At 43.7% G+C, this 26751-nt stretch overlaps 1 long non-coding RNA gene across 1 annotated transcript in view; it reads left to right on the top strand.

The window, feature by feature from the left end:
• The window catches only part of LOC146805704 (uncharacterized), a 127703-nt gene extending 101279 nt beyond the window's left edge, over positions 1–26424 (top strand). Inside the window, exon 3 of the long non-coding RNA XR_014967495.1 lies at positions 26240–26424. This is a non-coding gene — a long non-coding RNA (uncharacterized LOC146805704). The remainder of the gene's footprint in view (positions 1–26239) is intronic.
• Positions 26425–26751: the final 327 nt, after the last annotated feature.

Here is a 26751-nt window from a genome sequence, read left to right as displayed (position 1 = left end):
ATGCTTTTATATCAAAGATGCTTCATTTCTGGAAACTGTTGCATTTCTCCTAAAGCAATTGCAGTACTCTTTCAATGCCTTATACGTACCTCTGTAGAATGGACTCATGTATTGTATCCTTTACGGCTGACTTAAAAGGAAAAAAGACCTTCCGTACTAATTTACTACAATGTTATGAAGTCACGGTCCTCAATAAAGTTTGTTAAAAAATTTTTTTTTATCCTAATTCATTTCAAACACAATTAGTACACACACAGAAAGCACGATGGAGGTTATTCACTGCGGGGTCCGCCGGGACCCTGCCAAGTAGGGGAAGCCGCCCGGGCCCGTGGAACCCTACCCTGTGTCCTCTAGCACGCAGGAGCCTGGGACAGAGGTGGGCCGGTCCTGGGCAAGCTGGTCACTGGCTGAGAACCACAAGATCCCAAGGGGATCCAGAGTACCCTGTCCCTAGTAATCCGGAGGCAGGCTAGCCCCCTTTCTTGTCATCTGTGCGCACTGAGATAAAGGGGACCAAAGGCGCGAATGTACCCGGTCTCCTGGAGACCTGGCTGGCCTTGGGGAAGCAAATGATCCCCCATTGGGACTTCCAGGGCGCTCGACCATCAGGTAACCCCATTGGAAAGCATTGCACACGTTCAGATGGCAGGGCTCGAAGAATGGCCATCTGGTGGCACTGTGCCTTAACGAACAAGGCTTCTGCTTATCCTCTGAGGAGACGGGGGCTCTGTGCCCCAGAGAGCCGGAGCCCTACCTTGGCCTCAGGCACAGGGTAGCAAGGGGGGCCCTCCACCGACGGACTTCTGACCCAGGGTCCGAAGGCACCTAAACACGCAGGCGAAGTGGGGGGAGGCCTCCCTAGGCCCAGTGGACCGATGACCTGGGCCTTTGGCCGTGGGGCAGGCCAGGGGATTGAGGAAATATGAATTTTGTGATCAGTTATGTCCCCTATCGTAGACCCCAACGGCTCCATGTGCATGCTATAAGTACATGTATGTTCCCTCCAGTTCCAGTTTTGAAGACGCAAATATATGTGCGTCCACCGTCAACATGTCCTCTTTCAGATCCGCCATGAATGGGTCAGATATTCCATTCCTAAGTATGAAAGGCCACCGACTTTATGTGGTTCACTTTCCACATTTTACAGATTCAGGCGAGTAGGCCCAGAATTCTGTCATCAAGCCTTTTCCTGCCTTCTGCCTCTGAAAGCTCCAGTCTGAGCCTGCATCTGTATCCATGAACTTTGTCCTACTCCCTGCGCGGCTAACGGTGCCTGATCCAGCCTGTTGCCTGCCAAAAACTGTATTTCACCTTCAAGATTATCTACTCCGCTCCTCATCCGATGCCTTCCTGTCTAGTAGTTTAGGTAAACATTCCTCCAGCTACCGTGCAAAGGGCCAGGCCTCGCTGTCCTCATGCAAGTAATTCATAGCCCCGTTACCATGGAATATTCCTACCCCCTCGCATCTCATGTAGACACTTAGACGCTTGTACACACACTAACAGTCAGTATAGAATAGATTCTATCCTAGAAACCTTTCCTTTTGGATAACACAGTTCTTTAAACATAGGATATTAGATATGATTTGGGATTAGGTTGACATGACCCCCAGACTTCTGTCTCCACATGTAGAGCTAAATGTCAAGTCCCCTTCACCCTCTAGTTGCACGTCAATCACACATCATACGGCTGCGCGCGCATCTCTGCCAAATATTTCTGCTGACATTGCAGGATTCTTTTATGGATCCACCCACTTGTGACACCATGTATGATGACGTTTATTAAATTACGCCCATATATCCGCCTCTATTAGTTACGTATGCACATTTTATCTGTACTATCAGCTGTTACGCCTCTTGCATCTGTTTCACTGTAATGCATTTTTCTATAAAACTGCTTATCTGTCAATAATGTATGCTCTTCCTTCCTGAACTTTCGTGGTGATGGAATAGAAGCCTGCAATTCGAATTGTATTCCTTTGTATAGGAATAAAGCCTTTTAAAACCTCTAATACCACGGATTCTGCCTCTTATATTTACTGAGTTATTCTTACTAGACTTTACCGCATAAAAAATAGTACCGGTAATGAAATATTTACCACATAAATTGGCGCCCGAATAGGGACACTTTCTCATCTCACGCGCCGGCGGTGCGTTGCAGGCCCGGTCTCCTGCCACAGCTGAACGGACAAAAACGCGTACCTGCAGGATTTCCTGTATCTCCCTCCGGCCAAGCGGGGGCGACTGAGGCTGCGATCAACACCCAGACGAGGCGGTGAGAAGTGCGAAGTATCCCGACCAGAGCCTAGCTGAGAGAGCAAGATCCGAGGTATACAGAGGCCCACCAGGTTCCGAAGTTCCGAGAGTCCAATCAAGTCGAGTCCAGTCCGGTCCAGTTTCAGTTCCGTTCCGAGGCCTTCCGTTCCGAGCTACCCGGTGAGTACCCTTACCGGGGAGGCATTTAACGTGCACATAGTCTGTGCCGGTCAAGACGGGTTTGGGTACACAAATCCGGTCTGCACTGTTTCAGCAGTGTATCTGTACTGTTTAGCAGTATATATAGTATGTATTGCATATAAATAAGTATAAATAAGTATTATCTAGTGTCAGTATTATGTCAGTAACTAGTTTTCTATTAGTTATCATCGTTCGTAAAACTGTTAAGTGTTAAATGTTTTAATACGTTCTATATATTGTGGTGTGAATGACTGTTCATTATTGTGTTCTTTGTATAAAGTGTGTTCTAGTAATAAGGTCTAAAAATGCCGCTCTTTTCGAAACTAAGACAGATCAAAACTAGAAGAGGGGTACTCGAAGAAGCTGTTCCCATCCCACCTAGGGACACTCCAGGGTACTTTATGTATCATAAGCATGGCCTAGATGCCGTATTATTTCTAGATTTATGGGTGGACTACACCAAAGAGTTACCAGAGAGTCAGAGATGGCCCGCAGCGGGGACCTGGGATGCAGATTGCATCATGAGAGTAGAAGAAGAATTATGGAAAAAGAAAGCCAGACAGTCGCAGAAAGATGCCATTGAATTATGGCGTAAAGAATCATATAGACGTACAGAAAAAGCGCTCAGACAGGAACAGAAAGGTAGAGAGAATTCAAATAAAACTCGAGAAAATCTATTAATTGAGGAAGGTACCCGAGTAAAATCAGAACAAGTAGATAGACAAAGAAACACTCTTATGAATGGTATGTATCCTCTTCTGGCCGAAGGGTTACCTAAGGCTACCCCGGAAATACCAAAAGACTTAACTCCTCCATTGCTCCCGATAAAAGCACATCCTAAAACACATCCCAAAACAGCAAAGGACGTTTTCCTTTCCTCCTATTTAGATGACGTAGCTCCCGAGTATGCTAATGCCCTACCACACATACCGCTTGTCGATGGTGTTCAACACCAAGAGCATCCGTCTGTATCCCCGCAACTACAAACTCCTACACAAGTTCCCACAGGCCCGTCCGTTTCTACAGTTTTTCCCGCATCTACAATCACTATCCTACGTCCAACGAATCCTTTCGTGCCTAGCACCTCGGATGGTGCTACAGGAGGTACGACAGACATGTTTGCCACACCGCCGCGAAATAAACAGACTCTTAGAGATTTAGCACTCCAACGTACACCCCAATTAGCGACATCCGACATGTTTAAAGAACAGCTTGTGGATTGTAGATACGATCCAGTGCCAGGTAGACAGGACAAATTGCTCATATCATCACTACGTATACGACGAGCTACATTATATTTAATGACGATACCAGGAATGGGTGAACACCTAGACAATATATATCGCTTTGTTCAAACAGGGCGAGGTCCAGAAAGTATTAACGAAGCTATGGAATACCAGAAAGTGGATGTCCAAAGACAACTACTACGTTTTTTCATAAATTGCGTAATTAGGAATCAAGACAGGCCTGGGGCAGATCACGATACCATGCAAAGACTTGCTAAATGGGGTCAGAACATATCAGAAGAGAAACATGATAGACAGGCGTGTATAATCGCCATGTGTCGAAAGATCCGCAAGGAAGTAGAACGAATACATAAAGAAAGACGAGAAATAGACAGAGTAGAATCAGAGGAAGAGGAGGAGCAAGAATCAGAACAATTAGAAACGATAGCTTATGTAGGTAGAGGAAGACCCCATAATAATACTAGAGGTTTTAACGACCCGATACGTCCAATACGTCCAGAATATAATAGACATTTTCCAAACCCTATGTTAAATACAAGATCCCCTGAACACCTATTCCAAGCCGTTGATAAATTACTCCGAGATCGAAGGGGGTACCATATGCTCGATTCCATGGACGAACAAGAATTAGCCAGGTCAGCAGTACAATGGGCTGACAGTCCCAGCGAATACAATGATGATGTACTTGCACACACGTTTCTGAATCTTGACCCATACGAACAGCGTTTAGCTAGTATATACATGATTCAACACCTCCTTATATTATATAAAAGCCAACACTCCGATCCAGGACCCTTACCTGACATATTGACAGAACTACTCACGAATATATGGAGAGGGTCAGGTACTGATTTGATTAAAGAAATTCTAGAATCCCGAAACCAATATTTAACTTTCGTATGCCCAGAACACGTTCCAGTTCCCATCATGGGAAGAAGAATGTATCACATAGATAGACAGAACCCGTTACGCGAAGTACACCCAATCAGAGGTGACGGTAATAATTTTACACGCGTGTTTGTGTACACGCCTATAACTAAATTGGAATTATTAGAAATGAAGAAAGTAGTACCCAGCCATGACAAGGACCCAGCAGGTTTCCACCGTGAAATAAAAGACATGTTACTCATGGGAGAGTATACCTACCCCGACATTATGAAAATATTAAAAGTCCTATTACCCGCCGGTGTTTATGAGAAACTCAAAGAAAAGGAATGGGAGGTGGGAGACCAAAAGATAGATTGGGCAGCATTAGAAAACGAAGAAAGGGCCCGAGCTGCAGGAGCAGGGCTTGGGGAAAAGACTACAGCACTAGCAGGGCTACTAGTGCAGGTACTGCCACGTTTATTAACTACGAAAAAGGAAGACTGGGGTGCAATCTCAGCCTGTAAACAAAAGCCAGATGAAGATACTAGTGATTTCTATTCCCGATTTGAAAAATGTTTTGGTATAAATAGTGGCATAAAAGCCAGTAGCGAGTCATATCCACATCTGTTTGTGACAAAATTAGTTGAAAATTCTCTGCTGCAAATCAAGAATAGAGTATTGAAATTCGAAAGTACCTGGCAAGGTAATACCCCATCACAGATGTTACAGATGTTACAATATCACCACAATAGAATTAGAGAAGAACAAGAACATGAACAAAGACGTATGAAAGATACAAAAATGAAAATGCTTGTTGCACAGTCAGTTCCAGCCGATGGTCACCAAAAGGGTGATTCCGCAGGTTCTACAAAAGGGACATGCAACTATTGTAAACAACAAGGTCATTATATACACGATTGTCCAGTCCTGAAACATAATATTGCCACAGGTAGAACCCAGGAAAGACCACGTCTACCTAGACAGGATCAGAATCAACAACAAATCCCTCAGCATGCACAATCTAGGTTAGCTCCGCAACAACTAGCTCCGCAACAGGCAGCTCCACAACAGATCGTAGCACCACCACAAGCGCAGCCTATTGCTGCAACACAAGCAACAACACAACAGATGTATCAGTATGCACAAGCAGATTATCCCGATTATCAGCGATACACATGAAGTAGCCTAGAGAGGGAAGTTGGCTTACCCCTTATAGAGGTTCCTGTAGACCAAGAGGGACCTTATGTACATAGTGAACTATTAGGGGAAGACAGAAAGTTTTTACTTGATACAGGGGCAAGCAGAACAACTATAAGACGCAGTGAAGTTCCAGGGGCACCCCTCTCAGGCTCACAGAATATTTCCCTTGGATTCTCAGGAAAACCTATAATCAATGACGTAACACAACCTCTTCCACTTACGGTCGGTCCATTGACACGTACTACAGATTTATTGCTTACTAAATCATGTCCAGAAAACTTGTTAGGTATAAAAACATTGAAAGCTCTAGGAGCTATAATATGTTGTTCTCCGGAAGGAGTACGATTATTTTTACGTGACTTTAAAGGTCACTACGTGTCTAGAGACATGGATCACCGGTTGCAGAATTTACCTACACATTTATGGGCACAAGGCCCCACTGATGTTGGTTGCATGAACATTACACCATATCGAGTCACGCTGAAAACAGGAGTAGTACTACCACGAATGCGACAATACAAGTTACCACCAGATGCTGTTGTGGCTTTACTGCAAATCATTGACGAGCTCATTGCACAAGAAGTGGTTGTCGAAACCGACTCCAATGTATGTAATTCCCCGATAATTCCGATTCTTAAAAGAACGGATCCAAAAGCACCACCAGTATATCGATTAGTTATTGATCTGCGCGAATTAAATAAATGCATTGTACCACAATACCCTGTGGTCCCAGATATCTCTTCATTACTCACAGCTATTGACTCAGAAGCAACGTTTTTCACTGTAATTGATCTCAAGAATGCTTTCTTTAGCGTCCCAATAGATCCGGAAAGTCAATATCTGTTCGGATTCAGTTTAAATGGACGAAGTTTTAAATTCACACGCGCACCTCAAGGATTTACAGAAAGCCCCAGCATCTATAGCCAAGCACTGAAACGAGAACTTGACAGTATCCACATGCCAGTTAACACTGCCTTGCTTCAATATGTCGATGATCTGCTGATCACCGCCCGAAGCGAACATGAATGTGAAACAGCGTCACTGACGGTTTTAAAAATTTTGGCCGACAAGGGGCACAAGGTGTCCCCTTCTAAGCTGCAATTCTGTGTCCAGCGAGTTGTTTACCTTGGGCACTCGCTGTCCAAGGAGGGAAGGCAGCTTACATCCGACCGCATCCAGTTAATTGCTAACATGCCACCACCCAAGACACAAAAGGAGGTGCGGGCTTTTATAGGCCTCACTTCATACTGTAGGCAGTGGATCCCTCAATATGCATTTCTAGCAAAACCACTCATCCAGTTGACAACACAGGAGGCAGCCACATCGACTGTCCTCCCTTGGACTCAAGAACATACACACGCCTTTGAAAGCTTAAAGAAAGCTTTATGCCAAGCACCTGTTTTAGCAACACCAAGTTACAATAAACAGTTTACACTCTTTGTTACAGAACGCGAAGGTACTGCCTTGTCAGTACTCACTCAGGAACAAGCAGGATCACACAAACCATGTGCTTATTTCTCTAGTACATTAGATCCAGTAGCTCAGGCTCTTCCTGCGTGCCTGAAATCAGTGGCAGCAACAGCTTTAGCAATCAGACAAAGCGATGCCATAGTGTTAGGACATCAATTGACAGTACAAGTACCACACGCAGTTGAGGTTCTCTTGAATCGCACACAAACACAACACTTGACTATAGCGAGACTCACGGGTTACGAATTAACATTGTTTCAGCCACACATAGAAATCAGACGTTGTAATACGTTAAATCCTGCCACACTGTTACCAGTGGGCGGAACAGATCCATTGGCACATGATTGTGTCGAAGTCATTACTATCACGACGAAACCCAGACAAGACTTGACAGATATCCCTTTGTCAGATCCAGACTTGACATTGTATGTAGATGGGTCATGTATGAGAACAAGTACAGGAGAGTTAGTGGCCGCTTACGCAGTCACAACAGACACTGAAGTCATTGAAACAAATTGTATTAACACGTTGTCAGCTCAAGCAGCAGAGCTCATCGCTCTGACACAAGCCTGTATTCAAGCCAAAAATAAGAAAGTCAACATATACACAGATTCACGTTATGCATTCGGAGTCGTCCATGACTTCGGCGTACTGTGGCGAGAGAGAGGTTATTTAACTTCTCACGGTGCCCACATCCAACACGGACCCCTCATTCAAGCCCTATTAGACGCGATTCATCTACCTACTGCAATATCGATTATGAAATGCAAAGCCCACACAAAAGTTACCGATATCATTTCTCAGGGTAATGATCTAGCTGACAGAACAGCTAAACAGACTGCTCAGAATCAGACTCATACAACTGACGCGACAAAGACAATAGTTCCGACACCAACGCATTGCATGACAGTTAAGGATCCCGCCCTTGATGTAATTGACATACAGACACATGCTACACCAGAAGAAATAAAGAAATGGACTGAATTAGGAGGGATCCAAACGGATCAAGGATGGATGACGAAGGAAAAATCTATATGGTTTCTTCCCGACTCCATGGTTCAAGTCATCATTAACACAATACATAGTCCAGCGCACCTAGGAGAAAAAGCTATGCTAGACAGCATTCAATACATCTGGTTTAACAAACATTTACGAGCCGCAGCTAAACAAAAAGTTCGTACCTGTATGATATGTTGTCAGTTTAATCCAGGTAAAAGCATCCCCGTAGAGCAGGGTGGATTTCAAACTCCCGATCATGCTTTTGAAGTCCTCCAGATGGATTATATCCAGATGGAACGATGTCGAGGATTCAAATATGTTCTCGTAGTTGTCTGTGCTCTTTCCCGTTGGACAGAAGCCTACCCGGTTTCAGATTACACTGCCCCGACTACTGCCAAACAGTTAGTTCGAAAATTCTTCCCACGGTACGGTTTACCACGTGTTGTCTACTCAGATAACGGCCAGCCGTTCTCATCCGAACTAATGAAACACGTTTCCCTATTGTTAGGCTACCAATGGAAATTCCACTGTGTCCGACATCCCGAGGCAGCAGGTCTCGTGGAACGCCATAATCAAACCCTGAAAATTAGATTGTCCAAAATATGTAGGGAAAAGGGTGTCGATTGGATAGTAGCCTTACCAGTTGCGCTCTTTTACATGAGAATGGTAGCACATTCTCGAACAGGGCTATCCCCGTACGAGGTGATCTTCGGTAGACCACCAAATATGTGGGGGACGCCTATACCTCGCAAAATCACTGATGTGGACTGTAATATGCTGACAGATTACCTAGCTTCCTTGATGTCTGCACTACAATCTTGTCGTTCACAGGTAGCCGCAGCTTTTCCCGACAATACTGAGGTGAAGCCCCATGACGTGGTTCCTGGCGACCTGGTTTTGGTCAGGAATTTTGACCGAAAGACCCAACTGGAGCCTAGATGGACATCGCCAAAATTGGTTCTACTAACTACAAGGACAGCCGTGAAGATTGAAGGACGTAAAGGATGGTTGCACTCGAGTCATATCAAAAAATTTTATGGACTACCATCTAGTGTGAACGCTCAGCCCTGCATTCCCTCACAGACAGACTCAAAGCTCCCCTTGGGTGAATTAACAAACTCTGAACTTTACAAACTAAAATTAAGGTCTAGTAAGTCAGACAATTTGATTGTTTAAGTCCTCTCCAAGGTGAATCGGTTGAATTTGTTTCTGACATGTATCCTCTAGACCGGAATAGAGAAAGAAATCAACAGATGCAGCTTAAGAAGCATGCGTATTGTAAATCACTTCGTAGTCACTGTACAGTAACATTATTAATTTTGTTTTTTCTAAGTCTTCTGATCATCATTGTCAGCATACTATTGCACATGTATTACCCTATTCTTAAGCGTGCTTACAATGTAACTGCAGAACATTCTTTTAGCAAATTACCTCCGCATGAATTGTCCTATAGATTTGCGCTGCGCAACAACACATTCATTAGTATGTTACATCATTCCCATCAGACCAGCAATGCCACAAATTGTTGGATATGTGGCCGACTCCCTCCCTATCAGAACTATAAGGGAGTTTTACCCCTCTTTCCATATCCGTTCACACACAATGGCTCCTGTGGAGCATGGTTTAGTTTGATTAATTCCCTAGATTCAAATTCCGCAGTTTATCAAGACAACTGGGTATGGGGAAACCTGAACCTAGTTTTGCTTAAAGTCTGCTACCCTAACAAGGAGGGACTTCCCAAAAGAACAGGAACTGATCTAGAAAATGAAGTATATGGATTAGGTAATTTTACACTTAACCTCATGATCCTGAACGTTGAATCCGAAGCTACACCAATCTTGCCCGCCATGTCAGTATTCCCAGTAAAAGGGGAATTATGTGTAAGAAAGAATGGCTCCATACACATGGGCCATAGTAAATGCACCACTGTAATAAAATTCAGTGATCAAGGCAAGTCTACATTTAGAGCTTCTCGTCATTCCTACTTCATATGTGGCCAGACTGCATATATACGTCTACCTCTAGATTGGGATGGTACCTGTTACATAGCATTCCTTCTGCCCCCTGTTTTCCTAGCTCCTCCTGATTATCACAGAAATACCCATTTAGTACACAATAGACAGCAGAGAGATCTCCCAATTGTCGATTACACTGAAACAGCATGGGAAAAATACACAGATTTCAATAAAGGTTTCTTCCCCTATATAGGTACAGTCACTAATAGTAAGCTGATACGTAGATTAACCAGAACCCTTGAAGCAGTAGTGAACGAAACTATTTCCGCCTTAGGCAATTTAACGGAAGAGCAGTCTGCTATGCGGATTGTTGTGCTTCAAAATCGTCTTGTCCTTGACGTCATCCTGGCCGATAGGGGCGGAGCTTGTAGGGTCATCGGATCAAGTTGCTGCATTTTCATACCAGAAAATTCGCCGTCAGTATATAAAGCCATAACTCGTCTTCATAAGATTGTAAGCCAGATACACCAGAGTCCAGGCACCTGGACTTGGTCCGGTTGGTTCTGGGGCGTGTTGTCAGCCTGGGGATGGAGAATATTATCCTTCCTAGGTATTGGCTTTCTCATACTATTCAGTTGCTGCTTATGTCTACAATGTGGGCCAGCGATTTGTGGTCTGTGTGCCACATCGTGTATCCCACATCCAAGTTTTCGTTCAAGATCCCGGAAGAAGAAAGAAGAACAAATGATGCTATATGAAAAGATCGATGGATTGATGAAGATCGATATCTCCTGAGGGTCCGTAGGGGACAAGGAGGGAATGAGGAAATATGAATTTTGTGATCGGTTATGTCCCCTATCGTAGACCCCAACGGCTCCATGTGCATGCTATAAGTACATGTATGTTCCCTCCAGTTCCAGTTTTGAAGACGCAAATATATGTGCGTCCACCGTCAACATGTCCTCTTTCAGATCCGCCATGAATGGGTCAGATATTCCATTCCTAAGTATGAAAGGCCACCGACTTTATGTGGTTCACTTTCCACATTTTACAGATTCAGGCGAGTAGGCCCAGAATTCTGTCATCAAGCCTTTTCCTGCCTTCTGCCTCTGAAAGCTCCAGTCTGAGCCTGCATCTGTATCCATGAACTTTGTCCTACTCCCTGCGCGGCTAACGGTGCCTGATCCAGCCTGTTGCCTGCCAAAAACTGTATTTCACCTTCAAGATTATCTACTCCGCTCCTCATCCGATGCCTTCCTGTCTAGTAGTTTAGGTAAACATTCCTCCAGCTACCGTGCAAAGGGCCAGGCCTCGCTGTCCTCATGCAAGTAATTCATAGCCCCGTTACCATGGAATATTCCTACCCCCTCGCATCTCATGTAGACACTTAGACGCTTGTACACGCACTAACAGTCAGTATAGAATAGATTCTATCCTAGAAACCTTTCCTTTTGGATAACACAGTTCTTTAAACATAGGATATTAGATATGATTTGGGATTAGGTTGACATGACCCCCAGACTTCTGTCTCCACATGTAGAGCTAAATGTCAAGTCCCCTTCACCCTCTAGTTGCACGTCAATCACACATCATACGGCTGCGCGCGCATCTCTGCCAAATATTTCTGCTGACATTGCAGGATTCTTTTATGGATCCACCCACTTGTGACATCATGTATGATGACGTTTATTAAGTTACGCCCATATATCCGCCTCTATTAGTTACGTATGCACATTTTATCTGTACTATCAGCTGTTACGCCTCTTGCATCTGTTTCACTGTAATGCATTTTTCTATAAAACTGCTTATCTGTCAATAATGTATGCTCTTCCTTCCTGAACTTTCGTGGTGATGGAATAGAAGCCTGCAATTCGAATTGTATTCCTTTGTATAGGAATAAAGCCTTTTAAAACCTCTAATACCACGGATTCTGCCTCTTATATTTACTGAGTTATTCTTACTAGACTTTACCGCATAAAAAATAGTACCGGTAATGAAATATTTACCACAGGATTGAGCCCCGGGGCCCAGTCAGAGATCCTGGGCCCAGATACACAGGGAAGGCCTCCCCAGGCCCGCGGGACCCTGTCCCCGGCACTTTGCCACACGGTGAACTGGAGTACAGTACCTAAGACGGGGTACCAGACCCGGGCCCAAATTGGAACTCCTGGACCCGGCCAAGCAGGGGAAGCCTCCCCGGGCCCGCAGAACTCTGTCCCGGGTGCTCTGGCACGCAGGGAGCCCAAGGACGGAGCCCAGAGCGAAGGTGGGCTATTCCTAGGCCAGCCGGTCACTGACTGAGAACCCCCAGACCCCAAGGGGGTCTGGAGTATCCTGTACCTAGCAATCCAGAGAAAGGCACCCACCTTTCTCGTAATCCGAGCTCACGGAGGTACAGAGGAGAACACCAGCACAAACGCACCCAACCCCCTACCGCCCAGCCTTCTGGAGCCCTGGCTGGGATTGGGGAAGCAAATGAGCACCCCCCCATCGGGACTTCCAGGGCAGTCCGGCCATCTGGTAGCGCCATCGGAAACCACTGAACCCAACCAGATAGCCAAGGGGCTTGACATGACCAGATGGACGGCCTCGAAGAATGGCCATCGGGTCGAACTGTACCTCAACAAAAGGGCTTTCGCTTGTTCCTGTAGGGGGCAGTGACTCTGCGGCTCAGGGGCTCAGAGTTCTACTTGGGCCTCAGGCACGGGGCTGCGAGAGGACCCCTGATGGATCTCCAACCCGGGGCCCACGGGCACCTCAACATGCAGGCGAAGCAGGGGAGGTCTTCCCGGGCCCAATGGACCCCCATACTGGTTCCTTAGCAGTGCGGCAGGCCAGAGGACGGAGCTAAGGGTGGGACTGCCTGGGCCCCAGGGCCCGGTTGGAGCTCATGAACCCAGCCGGGTAGGGGAGGCCTCCCTGGGTCCATGCGACCCCGTCCCAGGCACTTTGCCACACATTGGGGCCGAGACCATAAAAAACACTCTTTCCTCACATTTCTGTGATGGAAGGTTCTGGAATCTGCAGGGAGCCACAAACTTCCTTCCAACCGGCATTCCCCCAGGTTTCCCGATACAAATGGCAGGGGAAGCAGTTCCCCTGCTCCCGAGGCTTAAACATTTTCAAAAACAAATTTACAAATGAAATTTTTACAGCAGAGGGATTTGCTGGATATGCACACAGGACATAATGGTTACGTCCTCTGCACACGGCCCCAGCGCTAGAGGACGTAACAGTTGCGTCCTTGGCACAGAAAGGGTTAATCACAAACTCCATTCCCGCTCGGATCCTTATCATGCACACCATCATATATTCATACTCAGATACTTCGCAACATTCTTATTGACACAACATGGAGACATTCTTTTTTCTTCCATACTAGCTGTGTCATAGCCAAGGGAACTTCAAAAGTGGTCATCCGCGTTCAAGTGGAATTATTGCTTTATAACCACCTTCTTCAGGGCCTAAAACAGATCCTCTTCTGTTTTTCAACCAGCGTTCGGGGATTGTTATAAGCATAAAACACACAGCTCTTTAAATAAGGGTACCAAAATGGCATATGAAAATAGTATTTACCTTAGTGATTAAAACCATATCCAACAGGCTGCATATCACCTACCATCCCCAAAATATAGTGCTTACTACATGTTTTTCACCACCACATCCAAGTGTTGCATGCCAGTGCAGAGATTGTGAATTGCAAACAGCAATCTGTGATTCTCTGTGGTGTGTCAAAGCCAAGAGATAAGGCTTCCACCTCTGTGCTTAGCAGATATCCATGCATATTACACAGCAATTCAACAATTCACCATACCTGCCTTGGCCCACTATGGTTTCATTATCAATCAGAAAAATTCTTATTATCATATAAGGATGAACATTTGTCGGGTTACCAGTACTGCGCAGTTATAAAGGTATATAGATAAATATAGTACATCTTATGCATTAGACCTGAGCTATGTATATGAACAATTAGCAATTTAAATAACAATATATTTACTATGGGAGTGGAACTGTGTACTTTTACTCAGACAAGTTTTTTCCCAACTGCCAGACTTGGCCCAAGCAGTGTCAGAGTCAATGTATGGTTACTGGGAATTATTCTGTTCATCAATGATCTATCGGATGGTGGTCAGAGTCACCTGGGTAGCATTGTGGGGACTCAATAAAACTCTTCAAGGAATTGAAGACCTGCAGTTCAAGATCCACCTTTTGGTTTGGAGGCTACATGCAGTCTTTTGAAGAGTGTGCATGAACTGCTTGGCCTTCTGAATGGGTCGCAGGCTAAAGTTGGGTGATATGCCAGTGTGGACCATTCCTGACAGTTTTAGAATTCATATCCTTAAAAAAGAAGGCTACTGCCCACTTTATGTCAGTCAGAAATCCACAGGCAGGTAATTTACACTAGTTTCAGCAACACTAGTTTTAGCAATACTGTCTTTGCTACAGTGGCAGCAATCACTTATCCCTAAAATGCATGCCGATCAATCACCAGGAGGGACCTCCCATCTAGCAAAGTGCAGACGTCAACATTCTGCCTCTCCCACATTATCTGTGTTTTGTCAGTCAGCAGTGAAGGTGGAAGGGGGCACCTCTCTGATGGTGTGGTGGCAAGCATTACTTGATTTAAGCTTTAGCTTTGCCAATACATTGGTAGCCAACATGCGAAAGCTGAATCGTGTGCTGGGTTAAGGATGGCAGTATGTCAGCGCCCATCTTTTGAAGACAAGCTCATCCTCGCCACAACAGTCTTGTGCCTGATGCTGAGCGGAGCTCTTTTTTCACCATTTGAATGAGATGTTGAGTTCCTTTCATCGTCAATGGTCTTTTTGCGTCAGTCTAATGGTTTGAAGACTTGGATCGACTAATTTTTCTTGTACCTCTTTGGTGAGGGTAAGTGCCATGGGCAGTGAAGGCTCCAGTACCCCCCTCATGCATTCTTCCATTTTGTCTACTTGTTCTTGTTTTGGACTGCTGGATGGACAGGGGGTGTTGAGAGAGCGAAACCACCAAGATGTCAGTTCTTCGGTGAGAACTGGTAATCCAGCTCAATAGAATCACATTTTCAATCCGGAGTAGTGGCTGGGGTGCAGACCCTTGCAATAGTGATATGAGAGACTGAACAGGTGCATGTACAGAAAGATATGGAAATGTCGGCACCCCCATAGTATTGCTATTGCGTATTTTACCTAGCCTTGTGCAGTGTGGGGAGAGCATTACTCACACTGGCACCTGTATTTTCCCACCAAAGTTCTCTTGAAATATGACAGCTTCTGAACACATATAGACTGACATATATCACGAGTTCCATGGGCTAGGTGGGGGTCCAAGTAGTCCACCACAGTGTCACTGAGCACAGTGATTTGTGGCTTAGACTCGTCTTGCGAGAGTAGGGTTAAATTCCGACCCCTATGCAAACAAAATTATAATTGAAAATGTACAGAAGAAAGGCACTGCATGCAGGATTAGATGCTGCAAACACCGGTTCTGTATTTTATGCTTCAATCCTAAGGGGAAAAAATAGAAGGCATTCACCGCATTCAATAAATACTCCAGGCAAGGGTATTGACAGGGTCCAGTGAGCACCTCGCTCTTTGCCGGCCCGCACAAAACCAGGGTCTCAGAATGCTGCTTCATGCACAGAGATCAATGTACGTCGATAGAGTCCTCGGTGAGCTCTCTGGTTACTGTGGCAAGTGTGGGGATGAATCGCCGACAGTAATAGACCGTGCAGAGAAAGCAGTGCACTGCTGGTTTATTCTGAGGCGGCTCAGCTGTTCTGAAGCACTGCCCTTTCCTCAGGTCACCTTTCACTCCTATTGAAGAAAACACTTAACAGAAGAATTCTGGCATCTCCTTGAGAGACGCACATCTCACCTTCTGGAGGGTGAGCTCGCTTGTTTTCAGGCACAGGAGAGTGACTCTGAGACACCTACAGTGTATCCCTTTGGTCAGGATTTCATTGCTGGCAGTAAGCACCTAGGGAAGACCACCAACCCCTCCATCGCATTGTGGAAATCCTGCCCCCACTCACTGCACAGCACTTTTACTTCAGGCCCTAGCGGGTGAGTTAAAGACACCAATAGGGTTCCTCTTTGTGGGTGCATAGATCAGGGTGTCTTCAGTAACAAGAAGTAATGAGGGAAGTCCACTAAGACTTATCACATTGTTGAAGAGTTGCAACACCCACCCCACAGTTCAATCTCATAGTTTCATACCCTAACAAGGGCGAAGAAACGGGTACTGCAGTGCACGTCTAAGGGCAACTCGCGTCGGTGGTCACAATCTTGAATTCTGAGAAAGACTTGGCTCTGCTGAAGTCAGATTGCGAACTTGGGAGCGGGGGAGGGTTCTCATTTGCCTTTCCATGTTGATGGCGCATTTGGGTAGTCACATTTCCAAATACAAACCGCCCGTTCCTGGTAATCTGCAAGGTCGAGGAGAAAAGGCCCTGCATTTCATTTTCTCAAACATTCCAGCATTAGAAAGGCACGGCTTAACAGCAGAAAGCAATTTAAATGCACAATCATCTCACATTACTGCGCCAAGAGGCAATGTCCAGTATTTATATAACAAACATTGGCATAGCCAATAGGTCTTGCCTTTGGGGCCTTATAAGTGTTTAGCCATGCAGCACATTATCCAGGGTGGTTCAATTATAGCTTACTTTCTGAATATGTGTAAGGTTATTTCAAGCCCGTTTGGAACGTGTGGAAGCTTGCGGCAATGAGAGCAGTGTCAGGTAGCTTGCAGTGGTCTAGTGGCAGCCGAGGGAAGCTTACAGAAGTGAGGAACATGTGGAAGCTCACATCATTGGGAGCAGTGTCGCGTAGCTTGCAGTGGTCTAGTGGCAGCAAATGGAAGCTTGCAGAAGTGAGGAACGTGTGGAAGCTCACATCATTGGGAAAAGTGTCGGGTAGCTTGCAGTGGTGTAGGGGCAGCTGAGAGAAGCTTGCAGAAGTGAAGAACGTGTGGATGCTCGCGGCATTGGAAGCAGTGTCAGGTAGCTTGCTGTGATGTAGGGGCAGCTAAGGGAAGCTTGCAGAAGTGAGGCACGTGTGGAAGCTTGTATCATTGGGAGCAGTGTCGGGTAGCTTGCAGTGGTCTAGTGGCAGCAAATGGAAGCTTGCAGAAGTGAGGAACGTGTGGAAGCTCACATCATTGGGAGAAGTGTCGGGTAGCTTGCAGTGGTGTAGGGGCAGCTGAGAGAAGCTTGCAGAAGTGAAGAACGGGTGGATGCTCGCAGCATTGGAAGCAGCGTCAGGTAGCTTGCTGTGATGTAGGGGCAGCTAAGGGAAGCTTGCAGAAGTGAGTCCTGTAAGCAAAAATACTAAATCATTCCCAAAAAGAAAATGAAAAATACAGATTCCGGGTAGAGTCCGTGGCACAGTCCCCCTTGTGTTCCTCTGATTGTGTTTTCCGCCTCTCATGTTTCCAAGACAGATGTGGGCACAAAAGAGCTGCTTTCTACCACCAGGTAGCTCGATTGACACCTCACTGAGATTAGATCACTTGCACACAGGCCTCTGCTCCTGCTATTGGTCTCAGGCAGCACATTAAAGAGAACAAAGGCAGCAGCCAGTGCTGCATTTCACTTCAGGCCGCACCAAGCTGGAGCCGCAGAGCGAAGAGGGAGGGAGAGAGTGAGCACCAGAGGCAGGCAGCCTCTGAGTTCTCTGAGAGCAGCCCACTAACAGCCATGCTAAAGAAAGCATTTTTTGGTTTGTTTTTGGGCTGTACGAAAGCTCAGATGGGGAACATTATAATCAGCACATCCGTGTAAGAAAACCACCCCCAGTCGCCCGACTTGGATTTCATTATGCGGGAGCTAAGGAAAGAGGAGGGGGGGGGGCGGGTTTGAGTGAATACATCTTTTCTTGTTTTATTTCCCAAATATCACCCCTCAAAAAATTGCATGCGTAACAAATGCTCCTCCGTCACTTCCTGTAGCAAACTAGCATGAGCGGAGGACTTTGGAAATGGGGAAGTGGGTACAAACCACCAATTCGTGCCATTATGAGAAGTTTGCAACACTTTCCACCCATGCACTTTGCACCTGTCTCCACGCTGCACACAAGCCTTATGCACCCCCGATGACAGCTCTGACTGTAAAGCGCTCCAATACATTGGGGTCGGGTTCGCGCTATATAAAAAAACTGCAAAAAAATAAATAAAAAAACAACACACTAGCAGGCAGCAGGGCAGAAAGGGGGAGGGTCTGCATGCAAAGCGTGACGAACTGACACAGTATGACAACAATGAAAGAAAACTTCTCCGCCAAGCACGATATCTGTAAACACATGAGTGAGTTCACACCAAAGCCTTCAGTAGAACAAAAGGTGCAACATGAAACTAACAGGTAAATTAAGCACTATATTGACAATAAACCACCAAACTAAAAACGGTCACAATATTGTTTGATTTGGACTTCTTGCCATTTCAAAGAAATTCTATTTGAAAATATATTAAAAAGGAAGACAGCAACTCCATAGGTTTTGGATAAGATGTCATGTATCAGGGTTATGCTTTTGTCCCACTGTATCTACTATACTTCCCTTTACATCTACCCCACCCTCCAGCTATTGAGGGTCCTGTAATGTTAAACAAGGAAACAAAAGAGATCTTTTCGCTACATTGCTACTGAAGTATGTGACAAGCAGTGAGGAGACGGGTGGGAGGGGTAGCTGGGAGGAGCGACGGGACCCAAAACGAAACAAATGCCACCACATAAGCGCATGTGCGTTGGCCCTGAATCGGGTGCCGCACTAAATGGGAAGTGCTCCGAAAAGCATAAGAGTTTGCCAATTAAAAGAACATCGCACAAATCACGCATGTGCCACAACAACCACTTGAGAACAGTGCTTGGTTACACTGAAGTGTGGCGGCCGTGAATTGGGTGCTGCTCTAAGTGGGAAGTGCTCGGTGTCAATGTAAAAAACATAGGTTCCACAGACAATAGCAACAAGTGAAAGAGGACAAGTCCTAGGGGCGATCTATGAGAGTCAACAGTTGAGAAAAAAGGTGAGACAAGCAGGAACTATTATCCAATTAGAAACAAAGTTTTTAAAACACTGACAAAAGCCAATCAGAAGCCGGAGGCGGGCTGTAAGCCCACAGATTGAATACAGCATGTCGAGAGACAGTGCATGGGCTGCCTAAGATTGACCTAAAAAAAAGTTAATTCTCGCCATCAGATAGGGTTTTAAGATTTTCTATTTTCACATTTCGACCCGGTGTTTAATGGGGGTGTCAGCAAATCTTTCGCCATAACGCAGTGATGAACTGAACTGCACCTTCAGATGCGATTAATGTAAAAGAGTGCTATGAAATTGTACTCGTCACCTCAACCGCTCTGATGACCACCATATAGTGAACAAAAGAACCACAAGACAAATTAAAGGTCATCATCTGTTATGGCCAGACAGGTCCCTTTCCGTTGTCACAAGTGAACAATGGAAGGGGACTTGTCTGGCCATAACAGATGATGACTTTTAATTTGTTTTGTGGTTTTTTTGTTCACTAATTGTAAGGTCCTGACCATGCTAGTTAATTGAACTTTCCGGGAATAAACGCCCAGACACACCACCTAGTTTTTACATCTGTACTGGATGAAGTAAATATATTTTACGCAGTCATTCAAAGGATTCGCTCGCCCACAGTTAAACAAGATACTGGCAGCACGGCCATCTCCAGCAATGTTATGTAGCCTCGAATTCATTTGAACTTCTCACTGAATTCGAAAATGAAATGAATTATTTAAGTTTTTGGTTAATCTTACTGTACATGTCGGTTGCAGGGATGAATTAACTCACTTCCATGTAATTCGCTATTGCAGCCATATTTTCCATTCTACAATCAGTTCTGCTTGTAACTGGATCAGGTATAAAAAAAAGTTAAGACATTCTTTCAAGCAACTCGAAAGGGTTTAATTACTAGACTGATTTAAATCTTAAGAAAACAACTGAATAAATTAAATCGTACCAATTTAACTGTGTGTGTAAATTGTGGGTAGAGATCATGGTCTCAGAAGATCAACAGCTCCCCCTGCTGGTTTTTGGATGGGTTTCTTTTACATGATAATTAAATACTTGGCTTCTACATACTCTGTGTGACTGCCAACATGTAGTAGCTGTGCTCGAGGTCTTTCCACATATTTAGGTGCATAATCTTAAGTATTAACTATTTTGATTCAGTGAATTACAATAATGCTTTCAATAGTCCAAGATAGACGAACATTAGTAAAGCCCAAGAGGACAGGTGTTGGCTGACAGCCTTTTGGCTTAGTCAATGTTTCTTTTGGTTTCTTGCGAATTTTGCACAACCTTATTGTAGGGGAAGCTGCTGGGCTCTCATGAATCGAAAAACAGAGTAAGGGTGGCAAAAGCAAACATATTATTGTCGTACTAAGCACACTTTGCCATTGTAGTCTCTGAGGAAAACTACTTTGTGTGGAGATGTCCTCTTTGTGAAAGGGCCAAAATGTTTTCAACAAGATTCTGTATGCTGTAGAGGGCGGAAGGAAATTGTGACTGACACAATAACAGACTACTAGATTAAGAGGGCAGGCTGGAAACACTGTAAGTGCATTATGCACATCATTTTAATATAATCAAAAGGTCGTGGCAAACACTACACCTACAAAAGGACAGTTTAAACTAAAGAAAATTTAAGGATACCCAATCGATAAAATTGATTTCCACAGATTCGGACAGGCTCGCCCAATTTGTTTTACAAGCGGTGTCCGTTTACCTGTTCTCTCTTAACATCCTTCGTCTTCACCTGACATTTTCGATTCTATTACTGTTTTTGACTCCACAACCCCAACTGCAAGATGCTTCTATACATTATCTTTACAGAAAAGGAGGTAAAGTACCTACTAAGCCGCTTCCTCATCATTATGAGTGATGCAGTGAATTGGCACTGTGGTACCCAGGAGCCGCATTCTAGGTTCTTTCTTTGAGATGATGTATGTAAGATTTCATTACAATACCAGAGGCCATCATTGTGAATTATTCTTTAAATGCTACTCCATGCAGCACTTTAAAGAACATATTACATGACAAAACATTAACAATCCAGAACTAGAACCTTCCTCGACATATAAATAGTTCCTTCCCTGAATCATCTTCCTCTTTTAAATGCTGCTCCACATACAGACAAGTACCACATTTCTTATATACATTATATACTTTTTGAGAGTGATGATAGATGTATTTTGAAGATATAGCATGTTTCCAATTTATGGAAATAAGATAGGTGTGTGTAGATTGTCTGTGGTTGTCATATTAATTGTAGTTAAGTATGGGCATGAATTCTTAAACAAAATGTAATCTGAATTGAGGAAGAAAATACGGTTTAATTTCTGGAATACTTGAGGTGTTACTTGCATTTGAAAATGGTACCACATAGACGCTGTGCGAACGTCAGCTTAATCGACAGTTGGTTTCCTGCCGGCACGTGCCTCCTTGAAGCCTCAGTGCAGTGATCGCAAGCTTGCCTGATCTAGGATGTATGACGCGGGTGGCAGAGCACAGGAAATTAGATAAGAGCTGTGGGCAATGGCAGATTTTACAGATTTGTTAAATTTAGCAATATTTGCCATCCATTTTGGATTGGGCTTTGCCCAAGTATATTGATGCATAATACGCTGATGTTTTTTGACCACATACGATGTGTTTTGTTAGTTGACAGTTACAGTAACAGCTTTAGAGTTCACATGGCAGTAGGAAGGTTTCAAAGGTCAGGAGAGTGTTTGGATTTTGTACTTTGAGAAGAAAAAAGGAAGTTAAGGGATTTGATATATAAATATTTTATATATCAGAACAAGATTAAGGAGATTAGAATGTCTGAGAAGGGAAAAGATTTAAATGAGTTACTGGAGGGGAAAGTGAATGAGGAGGAAATAAAGAAATGAATACATCATGAAATGAGAAGCTGCATTCGGGAGACTATTGACAAGGTTCTGGAGAAGAGATAAAAGAAAGTAGGTTTATATAATGAATATTGGACATTATCAGAGGGGGAATCTGATAATAATGGAATAAAAGGGAAAAAGAAAAGGAAAACAAAACACATTGAACAAGGGCTAAAACTCTTAAAAGTAGTAGGTCATATCACCTTGAAGGAGAAAGGTGCCCTAAGCGGCATGTAGTCTACGAAGGAGGGTGTCCTATGAGGCATGCAAGAGAAAGGTGTCCTAAGCGACACTCAGGATGATGAGTTTTGTAGGATGATTATATGAAAGGGGATGAGGAGTTCCTAGACAAATATGTCTTAGATCTCCAACAAGATGATGATAGATGAGATGATCTATTTGGAAAGGAGGTATTTCCCTCCATGTTAAAAGATAGCATTAAAAACCCATTAGAGGAAGAAATGTTTTCACAGTATAACAAAGCATCCAACAAGTGCAAAATGGTAGCCTTTGGAGCACGTGGGAAACTTTATTAAGAAATGGATTAGAAATCCTCTAAAGGAAGATGGGAGGAGCGTTTTAAAAGAAGAATGTTCGAGACCTGTTATTGATGATAAGGTCTGCCTCACCCCAAATCTGGATCCAGATTGGATAACTTTTCTGTTTAAAATGGGCAGAAATCCCTGTAAAGGACTTACAGAACCTTTAAATAGTGCCAGGATAGGCTCCTGTATGTGGTTGGGCCGTTGGCACAAATTATTGACATGACAGAGGAGGCATATATAAAAGACCTTCAGTTGGATCTGGATCTGTTAAGATGATGGGGCCAGAAAGCTCTTGTTTTTTTGGGCAATGCTAATGCGGGCCTTAATGCAGAAAGGAGGATAACGATATTGATAAAGATTCACCCTAAACCTTTACTGAATTAGACAAGCCTCAAAATAACATGAGGAGAGTGTGCTTAGTGGAAGTATTTTTGCCAGGGCTGGCAGAAGGGGACTTTCTGCAGGCTGGGGATTTCAGAGGTCCCCCTACAATTATAAATGAAGTGGAAGAGGTTACCACGCTGGAGCAGGAGAATCCTTCTAGCCTCAGAGATGACACTTTCAAAGAGGAAATAAGGCTTTTGGACACGGGCCTTATGGATTCCAAGGTGAGTAGAGCAAATCCATTTGGTTCTTTCCAAGGAAGAGTAAGGTCGATTAAAATATTTCACCAAAGTATGGGAGAATGTAGCGCAAAACCCTTAGCTATTGGAGACTATCCACGGTTCCAGAATAGAATTTACAGAAATACGCATTCAGTACGACCTACCAAGAGAATTTGCGTTCATCGGAGATCAGAAGAGCGTGGTGGAGTAAGAGATAAAGAGTATGTTAGAAAAAGGTACAATTGTAGGAGTGAACAAGGTGGACAGTGTTTTGGTGAACATTATTGGTAGACAAAAAAAACAAGGAATGGAAACCGGATATATACTTTAGAGACTTGAACAAGTTTCTTGTGTACAGACACTTCAAGATAGAGGTTATCCATCATTTCAGGGATATGCTGTTGAACAACAACTGGTTAGTGAAGTTGGATCTGAAAGATGCTTACTTTACAATACCCATGTCAGCCATACCTTCAGTTCATATGGCACGATCAAATATATCAGTGGTGTTGCCTTTCATTTGGTCTGTCTTCAGCACCATGATGTTTAACCAAGGTAATGAGGGCGGTGGTAGCTTTCCTGACAGAGAGAGAGATATTAAGTTGATCATTTATCTGGACGACATTTGGATAATGTGTCAGTGTTTGAATCAACTTCTGGAGGAATTGGATTTGGTGAAGGAATTACTAGAGACCCTAAGTTTTTTTGTGAACAAAGAGAAGTCAGTCTTGATTCCAATATGCACTTTGGAGTTTTTAGGTTTGAAGAAGGTGAACAAAATAAGGAAGGAAATTCGATATGTACTGAAAAAATAATTTTTAACCTTAAGGAAATTGGTGAAGCTAATAGGCTTGCTACCCTCTTCAATTCTGGCAGTTTTCCCAGGTCCATTACATTATTGAGCACTTCAGAGAGTGAAGATGAGGGCTCTGCCAGCAGGGTTAATTGTATGGAGACAAGACAAGTCAAGATCAAGAAGCAAAGATGGAGTTAAGTTGGTGGTTAGAGAATTTGGACACATGAAACAGACGAGTGATTTATGGTTGCCCTACAGATTTTGTGCTGGAATAGGAAGCAAGTCTATCTGGTTGGGGTTTTTGTTTGGGTGTACAGGAGACTGGTGGATTGTGGTCAAGTGTAAAAAGAGAACAACACAAAACTTGTTTCAAGTTGATAGCAGGATTCTATGCACTTATGAGTTTTAAACAAATTTAACAAGGCAATGCAGTACATATGAAGACGGACAATGTTTCTGTAGTAGCTTATATAATTAGATTAGGGGGCACAAGGTCCCGTGGACTGTCGGAATTGGCAAAGGAGCTTGAGATATTTTGTTTGGAGCACAAAATGAGTTTGAGGACAGAATATTTGCCTGGGAAGGTGAATGTAACTGTGGATTGGAATTCAAGATTTTTGAAAGAGTTCAGCGATTGGAAATGGAGTAAAATAGTATTTTAAGAAGACAGATTGATTATGGGGCCCTCTAGAAATAGATCTTTTTGCAAGCAGGTTGACATGTCAGATAGAGTGATATTACAGTTGGATGCCGGATCCAGGTGTATTAGCAATGAATGCATTTCTACAGAGTTGGAAAGGAGTAAGCACCTATGCGTTTCCCCCTTTTGTTATGATTCAGAAGGTTTTGCAGAAAGTGAGGAGAGAGAAATGTCTTCTAATGCTGGTAACTCCAGTTTGGGTGTCTCAGGCGTGGTTTCCAATGCCCTTGGAACTCGCATGCGAAATACCTGCGAGAGAGGGACTGTTGAGAGACGTAGATAGAGAGGAAAATCCTTTAGTTCAGACAGGGGTTTTGAAATTCTTGTCTGGAAAGTGTCAGGAGGTCTTTAGATGAGTCAGGCCTTTCCCAGAGGAATTACTCAAAAAATCCTGGGTGCCAGGAACTCGACCTGTATGTATGGGAATTTGGAAACTATGGGTATGTTGATGCTTGGAAAGGAGTTTGGGTCCTGTGGAGGCACCTATAGGAAAAGTGGTTAATTTCCCTTTGGAACAATTTGAAAGGGGTCTTAGTTATAGAATAATAAATTGCTACAGATCAGTGGACACTGTCAGGTTGATGGTAGAAGTGTGGGTAAGAATGTATTGGTTTTTAGAGTGCTAAAAGTATCAGATTGAGGAGATCAACTATTGCAAGGTATGAGGTTTTGTGGGATGTCAATATGGTATTATCCTTGTTGACATTATGACTAAATAATAGCTATTTGGATTTGAAAAGATTGACTATGAAGTTAGCACCTCAGCTATGATTAATTTCATGTCGCAGAGTTTCAGATGTGAAGGTTTTGGAGGTGAGTAACAGAATATATGATCCTTTTGGAGTAACATTTGATATTCCTTAGAGAACTATGGCTATGTCTGAAACAATTTTTGATCTAGAATTCGAAGCATGCAAGAAACTTTGTGCAGTGGATTGTATGAAGGAGCATGATTCTTGAATGGAGGAATTTTGACCTGATGGAGTAAAGCAACTAATGATCGCATTTGCAAAACCATACAAAACTTTGACTACAGCTACTATTGTAAGATGGGTTAAATGGACTATGCCACAAGCAGGTGTTGATTTACAAAGATTTAAAACTAGTTCTATGACAGGAGCAATGGCTAGTCAAGCATTTTGGAATGGTGGGAGATTTGAAGAAATTATGAAGGTGGCTGATTAGTCAAATGCTTCTATTTTTGCAAACGTAATTGCAAGCCAATTGAGCATATGGCAAATGTGATGTTAGAGGGCTACCAACATGCATAATGATAGCCTCCAGTCATGTAATGGAATAGAGATTCTCTAAATGAAGCGCCTAGAGAATCTGAATTTCATTAAAGACACTGAGGCTAGCATTATCCCTTGTAATAGCAGTAAATATGTGTGTATATAATTTGTTAGAAAAAAGAGGACAAATGAAAATATGATTTGATTAGGTTGTTATTTTGAGAGAATACCTTATAACTTTTCTTGTTTCAGAGAACAATCAATGATAATACAGTGGACGGAGGATGAGAACTCATGTTTGGAAAGAAGATGTACAAGGATGAGAATTCGTATTAGTAAAGAAAGAAGATGAACAAGGTTTCACATTTAAAAGAGGAGGACGATTCCATGAAGGGACTATTTATATGTGGAGGAGGGTACTAGTTCTGGATTGTTAATATTTTGTGATGTAGTATGTTCTTTAAAGTGATGCATGGAATAGCATTAAAAGATTAATGCATAATGCTAGCCTCCGTGTCTTTAATGAAATTCAGATATTCTAGGCAATCAATTTGGAGAATCGCTATGCCAGGTGATAGTTAAGCCTGGGTCTTGAAGATGGTAGATGTGAGGTGTTCTTAATAAAGGACTGATTCAACATATCTATGGATAGCGTTTTCTTTACAGTGGCGATGACTGGGTAGGAGCACCTGGACTCTACTGTGACCCGACGTGCACCACTGTTTCCTCTTCATGCACTGATCGGGTAGGATTGACTCTTCTCA

This window comes from Triturus cristatus, chromosome 8 (genome assembly GCF_964204655.1).
Source record: "Triturus cristatus chromosome 8, aTriCri1.1, whole genome shotgun sequence".
Taxonomy (NCBI): Eukaryota; Metazoa; Chordata; class Amphibia; order Caudata; family Salamandridae; genus Triturus; species Triturus cristatus.
This window is presented reverse-complemented; position numbering and strand designations above follow the sequence as displayed.